This window comes from Indicator indicator, chromosome 4 (assembly GCF_027791375.1).
Source record: "Indicator indicator isolate 239-I01 chromosome 4, UM_Iind_1.1, whole genome shotgun sequence".
In the NCBI taxonomy this organism is placed as follows: Eukaryota; Metazoa; Chordata; class Aves; order Piciformes; family Indicatoridae; genus Indicator; species Indicator indicator.
This window is the reverse complement of record NC_072013.1, coordinates 26352651-26365054: the sequence shown is the minus strand read 5'-3', so window position 1 is coordinate 26365054 and position 12404 is coordinate 26352651.

The window sequence follows — 12404 nt, the reverse complement described above, 5'->3', positions numbered from 1 at the left end:
CTCTGTGGGTGGCCAAGCTGAAACCAAGTTTTAGGTGGCAAGAATCGTGCCAGGCTTGTCCCATCCATCTTACTGCGCATTCACAGCTGTTATCACCTGAGCTGCATGAGCTCATAGTGTCTGCCCTGCCACACCAGTAAGGTACTCAGGTCCACGCTGTGTCCCACTCCTGCTCATTCCTTCTCTGTACAGATGCTGTGACCACATGGAACAGGCAGGAGTGGACACAGTATGGACGTAGCCCCAAAGGATTTTTGTGGGACCCAATTGACAAGAGTTAGTGGGGCTGAACCAGGTGGACAATGGCTTGGGAGACAAGGGAGGGGGATTTGAAACAGTGACTTGTGGAACGTGGAGAGGGATGTGAAGAGAGGACCCAAGGTGAAAGTCTGTTTCAGGGTCTGCTTCTTGTTATTATCAGCTGTACTCACTACAGCAAAGCCTACTTTCCAAGGCAGTTTTACTTACACTTTTCGCTGCTGACCTCAGACCCCAGATGCAAGCTTTAACACCAGAAACAGTTGCAAATGCTGGCAAGCAAACACCCATTCTCCCAGCCCTAGAGAAACCGAGCTGCTGCCAGCAGTGAAGGACAGTTGGCTATTCCCTGGTGAATGTTAGGTCCCCAAGCCCCTGAAATCTCAGTTCATGCTTTAAGCACAGTACAAAGACATGGTGTTTTACCCCAAACAGCTTACTGCCCAAGCAAAGAGAGGAGATAGAACACACCAAGCAGAGTGAGCTGTGTGACAGCAACACACACCTTTCCTCACCTTGAGAGAAAGGAGCCAAACAGCAGCCCAGAAAAAAATAGTGGGAACAAAAGGAGGAGAAAGCATGAGAGAAGATGCTAAGGAGTTTGGTAGGAAACTGAGGCAAAGGTATTTTGAAGAACAAGGAGGAGAAAGGCACCTCCTCCCTGGGGGTGTTCAAGGCCAGGTTGGATGAGGCCTTGAGCAGCCAAGTCTAGTTGAGAGGTACCCCTGCCCGTGGCAGGGAGGTTGGAGTAGATGATCTCTAAGGTCCCTTCCAATCTAACCCATTCTATGATCTGAAAAACAACATCAGCAGCCTAGGCCAAGAGAGCCCAGATAGGTTGAAGGTCACACTCCACAGCTCACTGCCTTGGCAGCTGTTGTCCCACCCAGCTGGGCTATCCCCTAACAAACAGCTCCCCACAGCTGGCCTGGGTTGTTCTTATCACAGAACCAAAACCTGAGAGGCATCATCTTGTCTCTCTGACCCCAAAGCTATAAAGTGCTCCCCACAATACATTCAGCAACACAACCAGTGGCTTGGTAAGGATCTGCATCTGTACATGCTCTTAGAGCTGAGTGATAGCTTTAGAAGAACAAAGGTTGTGAGAAACAACTTGTTTCAGTTCTCTTTTTCAGCAAGTTACAAAATGGCTTCAAAAAGCAGCATTTGTTTTATAATCTGAAGGCAAACAGGGCTCATATGCACCATAATAAAATCATCTACCATTTGGTTCAAACAAAGTCCTTCTTGATATCTTTGCCTGGGTTAGATTCCCAGCTACTATACAGAAGTCGTAAGAACCACACTAAAATACGCAGTTTAATTTTCAAGAAAGAAAACATCACAGACTCACCAGAATTCTTACTAATAGTATTGTAGCTAGTCAGTAATTAACTATGGCTCCCTCCAAGCTTTCAGGGCTTTACTAGCTGACAGTTTCAATGACTAAAGTTCATCCAAGAGTAATAAATACAAGTGCTGCTTAGGGCTGCTCCAAAGACTAGAACACAAGTTAATACCACAATCTGCTGAGATTGTTGTTTGCATTAGGCTTTCTCCCTGCTCCCAAAATAACTTGTAGTACTCCTCTCTATCAGCACCAAACTGTCAGATCTTGGATTTCAAATGTGACTTTTCAGAATATAAAATTCTCCCCAGAAGCTGTTTGATGTTCCTCAGATGACCAAAGTGCATTCATCTCTCCCAACACTCCAAGATGATGGCAAATGTACTTACCATCCTCCTGTGTTGACGACCTCCTGCAGTCTGATGTTACTCCCAACTCTACTTACAAGAGGCAGCGTACATGCTTTTCTCCAGCAGATTTGTTTCGGTTTCTTCTGGTTTTTTCCTTCCTCCTGTTGCAGATTACTTCCTCTTAAATATTGAGTTTCACAACATGCACTGATAGAGTCCCAAGTTATCACCAAGTTATTGTTACTTACCTAGTTCTTAGACTCCAGGTCCCGATCTCCACCTATTTGGCATAACTTTTTGCAGTGCCTGACCTGGCTTATGCTGTTGAATGGTTAAGTTCTTACTGCCTTCACTGGCTTAAGATCAAAGCTTAGATCCACTCCAGAAGACAGTATTTGAAAGGAGTGCTTGATTTCAGTGCAGTCTGCATCCCAGACACAGCACTGCTTCATTTTAAAACCCACCAGTAGCTTAATTTTAAACCAACAAACCCTCCAAAACTGCCTCTCTTTACCCTGTTCCTCTTGTGAGCAGTTTCCTGCCCAATCATCCTTGGGCAAATAAGGGAGCAAACTAGGTGCTTTCAAACAATACAGCTTTCTTCTTAAACAATTGGTGTTTGGAAGTGCAGTGACATTGTTGAGAGATAAGGTTACATGCAGTATTGAGTTTGAGGCAGCTCCTAAGAAATGATGTTTTCTGCAAAAATCCAGCAGCTGCACCTCAGTTGACACAACACGGAAGCACAACGCTGCTGCTGTTCTCCAGGCAGTTGCTTGATTCTCTTGAACCAAAGGAAGCAGTTCCCTAGTTCAGTATCTAAGGAAGGCTGCTGTAGGGAGATAAATAATGGAGGAACAGCTGAGATCCAACAAGAATCACAAGGTATTATCATATGTCACAGTAAGCTGCTGAAGATGGAAAAGCTAAGAGAAGCCAGAAGACAGGTCAAGTACAGCAGAGAGAGGCCTTTTCTCTGGGAAGCTGAAGGTGTCATGAATTGGCGGCTTCCCCTGGGACCAAAATGCAAGCAGCAACTCCAAAAAGGCCAAAAGTGAGAGAAAATAAGACAGCAGAGCAGAGATCATGGTCTGACCTGCCAGCTCTTTCCTGAATTTACTGCTGTACATGGATCACTTGTCACTTGAGCTACTGCAAATCTCTGTTAAAGTAGGGTTTAAAAACAAGTCAAAGGCACCCCCATGCCTTTAGACTCAGGTTGCCAGGAAGCAGGATCCTGCTTGACCAAGACTTCATCTGCCTCAGGTCTCTGTCAGGAAAAGAGGCAACACCAACAAGCCACCATGCTAAAGGTTCAAATCACCACTGGGAAGTGCCCTAGTCCCTCTGCTGACAGCAGCGGCTGAGCATCCAAACTAAACAAAAACCAGTGTGTGCCCAACATGTCAGTGAACTCAGCAACAAGCTGCCTTGCTCTGTTTATGTGCAGGACTGGAATCCTGGCATGAGCCTTGGTGACATCAATCATGAAACCTCCCACTGACTTCAGTGAGTTCACAAGGAGCAGCACCTTCATATGAAGTTCAGGACTTATCAATTATTGCTCCAGTATCACTGGTTTAGTTCCAACTTGGGAAAGGCTAGGTTGGATCAGGGAGAAGAGCAGCTTCTAGAAAAAGGACCTGAATTTCTCCTCCTCAGCAGCTCTCTAATCACTTAAAGCACTGATATAATCTCATTCTCCTCCTCCTCTCCAGCATGCAAAAGCCTGGTTTCCTCCTGCTTATCTGATCTCACATACCAATATCAATTACACTTTCCTCATCTTAATACCAGTGTTGTAGCTTTGGGGGTTTAAGGATGGAAGTGGGTTTGTAGAGACAATATGATTTATTTGGCCAACTCATGCAGCTGGAGAATGGAAAGAAAAAATGATTGTCAAGTTTAGAGGCACACAAGCAATCATTTTTATTCCTCCTCTTCCCTGTCTCTCAGACAAGGCTCCTTCTACTAGTTGCTCTGGTTGACTTGCCACCATCCCACACACAGAGTAAATATATCTCTCACTATACAGTTAGATGTCACTCTGTGGTTAACATACTCCCTCTAAAAAGCATGCCTGGACTACAATTTGTTAGAAGAGTGCATTAAAAGATACAGGGAAAGATCTTTTCATGCTATGTGGGAGACTCACTAAGAAGAAACTGCCAGTTTAACACATTCTCATCTCCGAGAGCTAATAATAGACAAAAATGTCTCTACCACTGCAGGTATTACTACAAAACTACACTTTCCATTTCATGAGGACTGGGTGGCTGGGCTTCCAACACCAGCAGCTGACAGAAGGATGTGAGGCAGGAACAGCCAGGGTCCTTACACTTGAAAAGAGAAATGCTTTATTTATACTTTGTGCTAAAAGATTGTATACTCCCATGGGAGCTGGGGGGGGGGGGAGAAACAGAAGTTATTTCAGGTCAAAAATTGGGAAGTGATTCAGCTGACAAGCCTACAGAAAATTTCAGTCTAAATAAAATTGTGGTTCTTTTGTTTGGAAATATTGTTAAAGATCTACTCAGCTTCCACTTCTTAACTATCTGGTAAATTTACTAAAATATCTAACCATGGATGTGAATCATTTAACTTGAAATACTTAATTTCAAATATTGAACATACTTAATTTCAAATATTGAACACTTATTTGGAATAATGTTTTTCAACCTAAAATTAAATGCTTGTCTGCTGTATTTTTTTTGGAAAAAACACTTTGACTGGAAAAAAAAAAAAAAATCAGTCTCAGTCATGTCACTCCTCTCACATGGCACTCACTCTCCAGCTGCACATAGGAAAGGTGACCTACAAGTGTTAGAAAGAGCTTCAGTATGAGCTGCCTGCCTTGAATGTATCTGGCTTTGTATTTCAAAATTTACACTCCTCTTCGATTTCCAAGTACCTGGCAACTCAGGAAACCACTGACTGAATGCAACTGCTGTCCTCATGTCCTCCTGAAGACAAAACTTTCCTTGCCTGCACAGAGGTTGCTTTGTTTCCTTGCTTACACAGAGGCAGTGAATGTGTTACAGGCCAGTGGATGGCCAGTTGAACACAAGCCACCAGCGTGCCCAGGTAGCCAAGAAGGCCAATGGCATCCTGGCCTGTACCAAGAACAGTGCATCCAGCAGGAGTAAAGAAGTGATTATGCCCCTGTGCTTGGCCCTGGTCAGGCCACAGCTTGAGTACTGTGCTCAGTTCTGGATGCCACAGTATAGAAAGATATTGAGGTCCTGAAGAGTGTTCAGAGAAGAGCAAGGGGACTAGTGAGGGGTATGAGGAGCAACTGAGGGAACTGGGGTTGTTTAGCCTGGAGAAGGCTAAGGGGAGATCTAATTGTTCTCTACGACTACCTGAAAGGAGGTTGTAGTGAGGCCAGTGTTGGTCTCTTCTCCCAGGTAACTAGTGCTAGGAGAGGAAATGAGCTTAAGTTGTGCCAGGGGAGGTTTAGATTGCATACTAGGAAAAAATTATTTCCTGAAAGAGTGGTGAGGTGTTGGAACAGGCTGCTCAGGGAGGTGGTGGAACCGCCATCCCTGGAGGTGTTCAAGAAACACGTAGATGTGGTGCTTCAGGATATAGTTTAGTGGTCATGGTAGCTGGGTTATGGCTGGACTTGATCTTAAAAGTCTTTACCAATCTTAATGATTCTATAATTCTACAACCCTTCCTCTTTGAGCTTGCCCAGCTGTCAATGTGTGGAAGGTAGGTCCATTCCCTGGATGAAATGTACCACCGAGAAGTTTTACCTGCTATCTATGTTATTTCTGCACTAAAGCCACAGGTCCTCTGGCTGAAACTGAATTTCACCCATGCCTTTGGATCTTTCCTCGTCTACAAAGCATACCAGGTGAATACCACCTTTTGTTTGGTTCTTTGGTTTTTTTTCTCTTTCCCTTCCTATGGTTCCTGTGAGCTGGACATTGATGGAGGCAGAAGTATTAGTATTGAACAAGACTTTTCAGGCACCAACTCTTTAGGCAAGTACGGTATTTCCAGCAATTTCTGTTCAGAGGAATCAAAAACTGCTTAAGTATGGTAGAGCTCTTCTAAGTACTATTTTCTTACATTCATTTTCTTTGGCTTCCCTCGCTCAGTCCACAATTCAGAGACCCAAACAGACAAGTCATTAACCTAACGCTTTTTTTTTTTCTAGGTAACAGTGTCAAGGATGCTCCAAATCTCTGCAGGGCTGCATCAAAACACCTAAAGAAGGAAACACACTCCACAGCCAAACCACTCCCAGTTGCCCCACATTGGTAACCCCATCCCACCAGAAAAAGCTGAGACAAGTAGGGCTTTTCTCTTGAACAGTTCACAAAAGCCCTTGTCAAAAAAGGCACAATCCTCCCACACTATCATGTGGATAAGACCCAAAAGACAAAGGTCTCTTGGTAGATCTTTAAGCAATGTTACAAAAATGAGATCTTGTCCTTCTGATGACTTAGAAGTTTTGCTCTAAGGAAGGATCCTGCAAACCCTGCTCAAGGAAATACTTCCTGGTGTTCCCTTCTGCACGCATGTGCAAAACCAGGCTCTATTTCCCAATGCAGATGAGGGTGTTGATGAACCAGGCAGGATTGCAGCTGAACACTCAGCGGGAAGATGCACAGAGGAGATCATTCTACCATCTATTCTCTATTTTTAAATTCTGCCAGATAGCAGCTTTCATTACATTGCAAATAGTTCTGGCTGCAGTTCCACTACCTCTTATGTTGATTTAGTCAGATTGTTAAAAATTAATGAAGTGGATGCACTATTGATTTCAAAAGGGTACTTTGCCTAGTATCCCAGCTCAAATACCATTCAGTACTGCTGGGGAAGCCTGTGGAGAAGCAATAGTTAGTGTGCACCCCAGCCCTGTATTTTAGAGAGCAGAAAACCTTCTCTGCAGACACAGCACACTAAAGTTAAGCACAAGAAAGTTTTCCAAGAGTGGGAGAAGAATTATTTTTTTTTTTTTCAAACATAATATCCTTCCCTAAAACTTTAAGCATAAAAGGTCTCATTCTCAAGTGTCTAATGCAAAGGTCACCAGAGGATGGAAATTCTCCCATTGATCCTGCTTAGATACTAATATTGTTATTTCTTTTTTCCATTTTAGTTATTGCTGGCAAACAATGCAATGCTTTTATCAGCTACATGATCTACTTCCTATAGAAGCTGTGCAAATGCAGAGGATGTGGAGACAGAGTCCCACACAGCACCGAGCAGAGTGGCAAAGGTGGGAAGAACCTGAAGGCTGTGTAGAGGGGAAGGAGCAACTAAGGTTATTTCAAAAGCGCCAGAAAGGATGCAAAAGTCAGACAGAACTTCAGGAGGGAAAGACGACAGTGATGGAACGAAGGAAAAGTAAAAAAAAAAAAAATTGTAAACACAATTTTCAATGAAAAACATTTTTTTTAAAAAAATATAAAATATATAAAGTGAGAGCAAAAGAATTAATTGTTTCTGTCTCTACTGCTGGAGACTGTCCTCAGGAGCCCCCAGACTCCTGAGGCCCCAGAGCAAGTCAGGATAAAGGAGGAGTTTGCCTTGGTTGATGATGATGGGGTTAGGGATCAGTTAAGCAACCTGGACATCCATAAATCCATGGGTCCTGATGGGATGCACCTGTGGGTGCTGAAGGTGCAAGTCATTGTTACGCCACTCTCCACCACCTTTGGTAAGTCATGGGGGAAAACTTTTTCACTGGAACGGGCTGCCCAGAGAGGTTGTGAAGTCTCCTTCTCTGAAGACATTCAAAATCTGTCTGGATGTGTTCCTGTGTGACCTACTCTAGGTGATCCTCCTCTGGCAGGGAGGTTAGACTAGATGATCTTTCAAGCTCTCCTCCCCCTCTACTCTGCCCTGGTGAGACCTCGTCTTGAGTACTGCATTCAGTTTTGGGCTCCCCAGTTTAGGAGGGACAGGGACCTGCTGGAGAGGGTCCAGTGGAGGGATGCGAGGATGATTAGGGGACTGCCTTATGAGGAGAGGCTGAGGGACCTGGGGCTTTTTAGTCTGGAAAAGAGAAGACTTAGAGGGGATTTAATAAATGTTTATAAATATCTGAGAGCTGGGTGTCAGGAGGGAAGGGACAGGCTCTTATCACTTGCTCCCTGTGATAGGACAAGGAGCGATGGATGTAAACTGCAGCACAGGAGATTCCACCTCAACACAAGGGGGAACTACTTTAATGTAAGGATCACAGACCACTGGAACAGGCTGCTCCCCAGAGAGGTTGTGGAGTCTCCTTCTCTGGAGACTTTCAAGGCCCATCTGGATGCATTCCTCTGTGACCTGAGCTAGATTGTATGGTCCTGCTGTGGCAGGGGGGTGGGACTCAATGATCTATTTGGATCCCTTCCAACCCCTGACATCCTGTGATCCTGTGAACCCCTAACATTCTGTGATTCTGTGAATCTAATAATGTTTTTCTACAGCCATGTAACTGCTGGGGAATGATCATATACAGGCTGGATTTAACTACCATTGTTAATTACAGCAATGAAATAAAACAGTACTAAAAATTAAAGTACATATCACCATACCATTTTCAGAAGACCAACCTCAGGTGATGGGTCCTTGGAGACTTCAAAACTGTAAGCAGAAGAGGCAGGGAAAAAGGACCCCTGTACTACTGGCAAGAGATCTGTCCCATCCATAGGGATCACCAGGATGGAGCCAGTTGCACTGCAAGTCTTCAGCTGCTGACAATTCTTCCATTACACTGTCATTAACACTAATGCAAACAGGCAGTTCAAAAATTTAGTCCACCAAGCACATATTCCCCCCTGCCAAATCAACACACAAAATCACTGTCACGTGATAAAAGAATGATTTATTAGAGCAACTTTATGATAAAATTATATAAAATAACAATTTGGTTTTTTAAAGACATCCACAATATCACCTTGAAACAAAATGTACAGATACTGCCTATAATCCAAACAAAAATAAATTACTATTAAAAAATAAACAAACAAACAAAAACAAAGCAGGAAAAAAAAATCAGGGCAGGAGAAATAAATCAAAATTATACACAGCATTTCAAGAGAGTGTGAAAAAGAGAAAAACCATGAATTGATTCAAGTTATACGAACGTGTTTCAGCTTTACTCTCAGACAGCTCAGCTTGCATTTGTGTTGCATGCAAATGGAATGATCCAGTGAACAGTTCAGAACAGCAGAATCAGCAGCATAACAACAGCAGAGAGTGAAATAGGCACAATTCAGCACGGGGCACATCAAAAGTGAACAGGTAGTTCTGTCTGGTCTTTGCAAAAGTTATACACATCTACGGAACTTCAAAAATAGCTAGTGTGATCTGCAAACCAAGAAAAAACTAGCAGAATCTTGCACTTAAATACTTTACACTTTTTTTTTTTTGTCTCCTCTTTTTTTTTTTCTTTAGTAGGCTGTATGTAAACATTCCACTAGCTGTACCTTTACTAGAACACTCAAAGATGATTCAGATGTTCTTTCCTCCTGGAGCACAACTACGACATGACACCAGCATAGATACATTTAGGTCCTTGCTCACAAAGCCCACACACATTCGCACAGAAGTTACATTCATGCCATCAGAACAGAGTAGCAGGTTTCTACATTTGACAGCATCCAACTGAGAACATGGTTTTCAAGTATAGCAGAAGAGCTGAGGGCTGGGATTTTGAAAGGTGCTCACAGCATCAGGCACCCAAAGCATATGGAAACCCAAAAGGACCTGAGCACTTGCTTCCCTAAGACTTTGAAAATCCCACCCTTCCTTACATTTCTTTAGTCAGATACAAAACACATGAAAGCAATGTGGTATGAGAGTGACCCACAGGCCAACATCCCCCCCATCAAGCTCAATGCATCCGTAGCTCATTGCAGCCAACAGGTATTTTACAATCCTGAGCCACCCTGATACACCAACACACACCTGTTAGGTTCCCAATGGAGTCACACAGAGGCATGTTTTCATGGTTGCATACAGTACTGCTTGTAAGAATGAAGAATGAACACAGGAGTCATAGTCAGGTGGTTAGCTCTTTGGCTTATCTGGAGCAGACAAGTGCAAATGGGGTTTACTTCAGAAGCAGTGAATACACGAAAAGATGTGTTGCATTTCAGTATTGACTACCAAACTGTTTTAAATGCAAAGAGCCATGGATAAAGGTTGCATCAGGACACAGAAGCATTTTATAGTTCGGCTGAGTGATAAACAAAACAAATCAAGCTGCGCATCCTTCCCCACCTTCACACACATTTCCAGATTATGAAACAGCCACCAATTACTGCATCCCTATTAGTCATATAAAGAGGTACCTTAGTTTCCAGGTTGATTGATGTAAGGTGTCTGTAGGCTCTCTCAAGTTCAGAACAGAGCAACCAAGGAAGAAAATTCATCTCCAATGTGTTCATGAATGAAAAAAATCAAGCAATTTTTCAAATGAAAGTGAACAGAAGTCCCATCAAAGACACATCATAGAGAAAAAAATCCACTAGGGCAGAGCCATGAAGATGTGGAAGCATGGTTAACAAATAATACTAAAAGCCAGATGTCCAAGTAATTAATTTGCTTGTCTCTACAGGACAACTGAAACTAACAGCAACACCTCATCTGTGAAGGTCCTTCAACTCCTAGTGAGTTGGGGTAGCACCTGGTAGGTTCAAACGCTAACCAAGAAGGGCTTGAAAAATTTTGTCTCGTATGTCAGGAATGATACTACCACTTATTATAGTCACCAAGGACACAGTCAGGTATTTCAAGAAAAGACAGACCAGAATAAATGACTGAATTAATACATTCAGATAGTGCATATATTACAGGCAGAAGAACATCAAGGGCAAACTCTTTTTTTATTCTGCATTCATCTACGAGAAATCCAGCAGATTTTTTCATGGAAGTGCGTATTGCATTTCTTGGAAGGAAATTTGCACCTATTGCTTATCAGCCAGCATCTTGCACACTCAAAAGAAACTAATGACCTGTTGGCATACTCCCATTTTGGGATCGATCCTGTTTCTGCTGAAATGGATTGAAAGCCCCCACTGGCTTCACCAGGAAAGCAATCATGGTCTTCATTAGTAAGATTAAACACTTGTGAGCATCCCTACTTATTTAAATTATTTTAACAGGTTTCCACTGTTACAACATTCTAGCAGAAAAGCTCAAGAAACTGCTGAAACTAAGGAATTCACTACCCACCCTAAAATATAAAGTCAGCACACAAACAGCAGTCAAGCTTGGGAAACCATTATCACTGTTAAACTACACACTGTATGAGGGCAAAGTGGATCTCATCTGCTCACCTTTCCCAGTAAACATATCCTCCACAGCTACAAAAGAATTTCTTTACCTGATTACTGTTTATTGACCAGGAAGAATGAAAAAGGAAATTGATACAAGACAGAAAAAAATCTGTGAGCAAACACATCTGGAAGAGATCCCCCTCAAAAACATAATTTTTGTTCTTGTTTTGTGGTTTAACTGAAAGACGTAATATAAAGATCAACTTTCTCTAAACAAGAAATTGCTCAGTGCAACTGCACACAATCCTTAGGTGTCTCTAGGATTATAACAGACAAAAACTAAAATCCAGACAAAAACCCAAAAGGTACCAAGCACTTGACACTATTGACTAGTTTTTAAATACCACAGACTGGTGGACTTCAAGCACTTTTGCATTGAAAAAAAAAGCTCATTACAGAACTAGCCTTAAAGGTGGAGCTACATTGAAGCCATTGTTTTGTCAGTGCCATCAAGTGAACACTAGTTCACAGCAACTGTGCAATTGAGTTTATTACATGAGCCATTGGAACAGGTGTTTTTCTTGGCAATTAGCAAATCATAAGTCTTTGGCCCAGCCAAGAGCATTTGTAGCTCATTGTAAAAAGATTGTATATTTAACAGATAAAAACAAAGAAAAAGAAAGAGGTTAAAGACGGTATTTGTACCGAGATTATGAAAATTTGGCAAGCTAAACTGTATCTACCCCAAACTTTGGACCTGAGACCTCATCAAAAACAGTAACTGTAGTCTTTATACTAACATCATTATTAACTTTTACACTTTCCCAAGTGAAAAACAAAGAGTTTATTCCGTCTTGTTTTGGTTTTGGAATGGAAAAAAAAAAATATTTGGAAGGATTCATAACTTCAGTATAGTTGTCTTTTTATGACCACTGGAGAGAGAACATTTTACCCAACTGCAGTAAGAGTTTCTCCTGGAAACACAAGATATTGTATGATCACTCTATTGGATTTGCACCTTGATTCCAACAGAGTTGTAAGTTGTAATGCTTCACTTGTACATTTAAAGAAAAATATCAAATGAATAAATCAAAACCAAATGTAGTACCAAAAAAAGGGGTTTGAAATTAAGCCTAATTACAACTGAATAACTATAAACAGACCAATGCAAGAACACTTTAGCTATGGCAGTTTTGAATTGGAGCGTTTCCAAGCCCA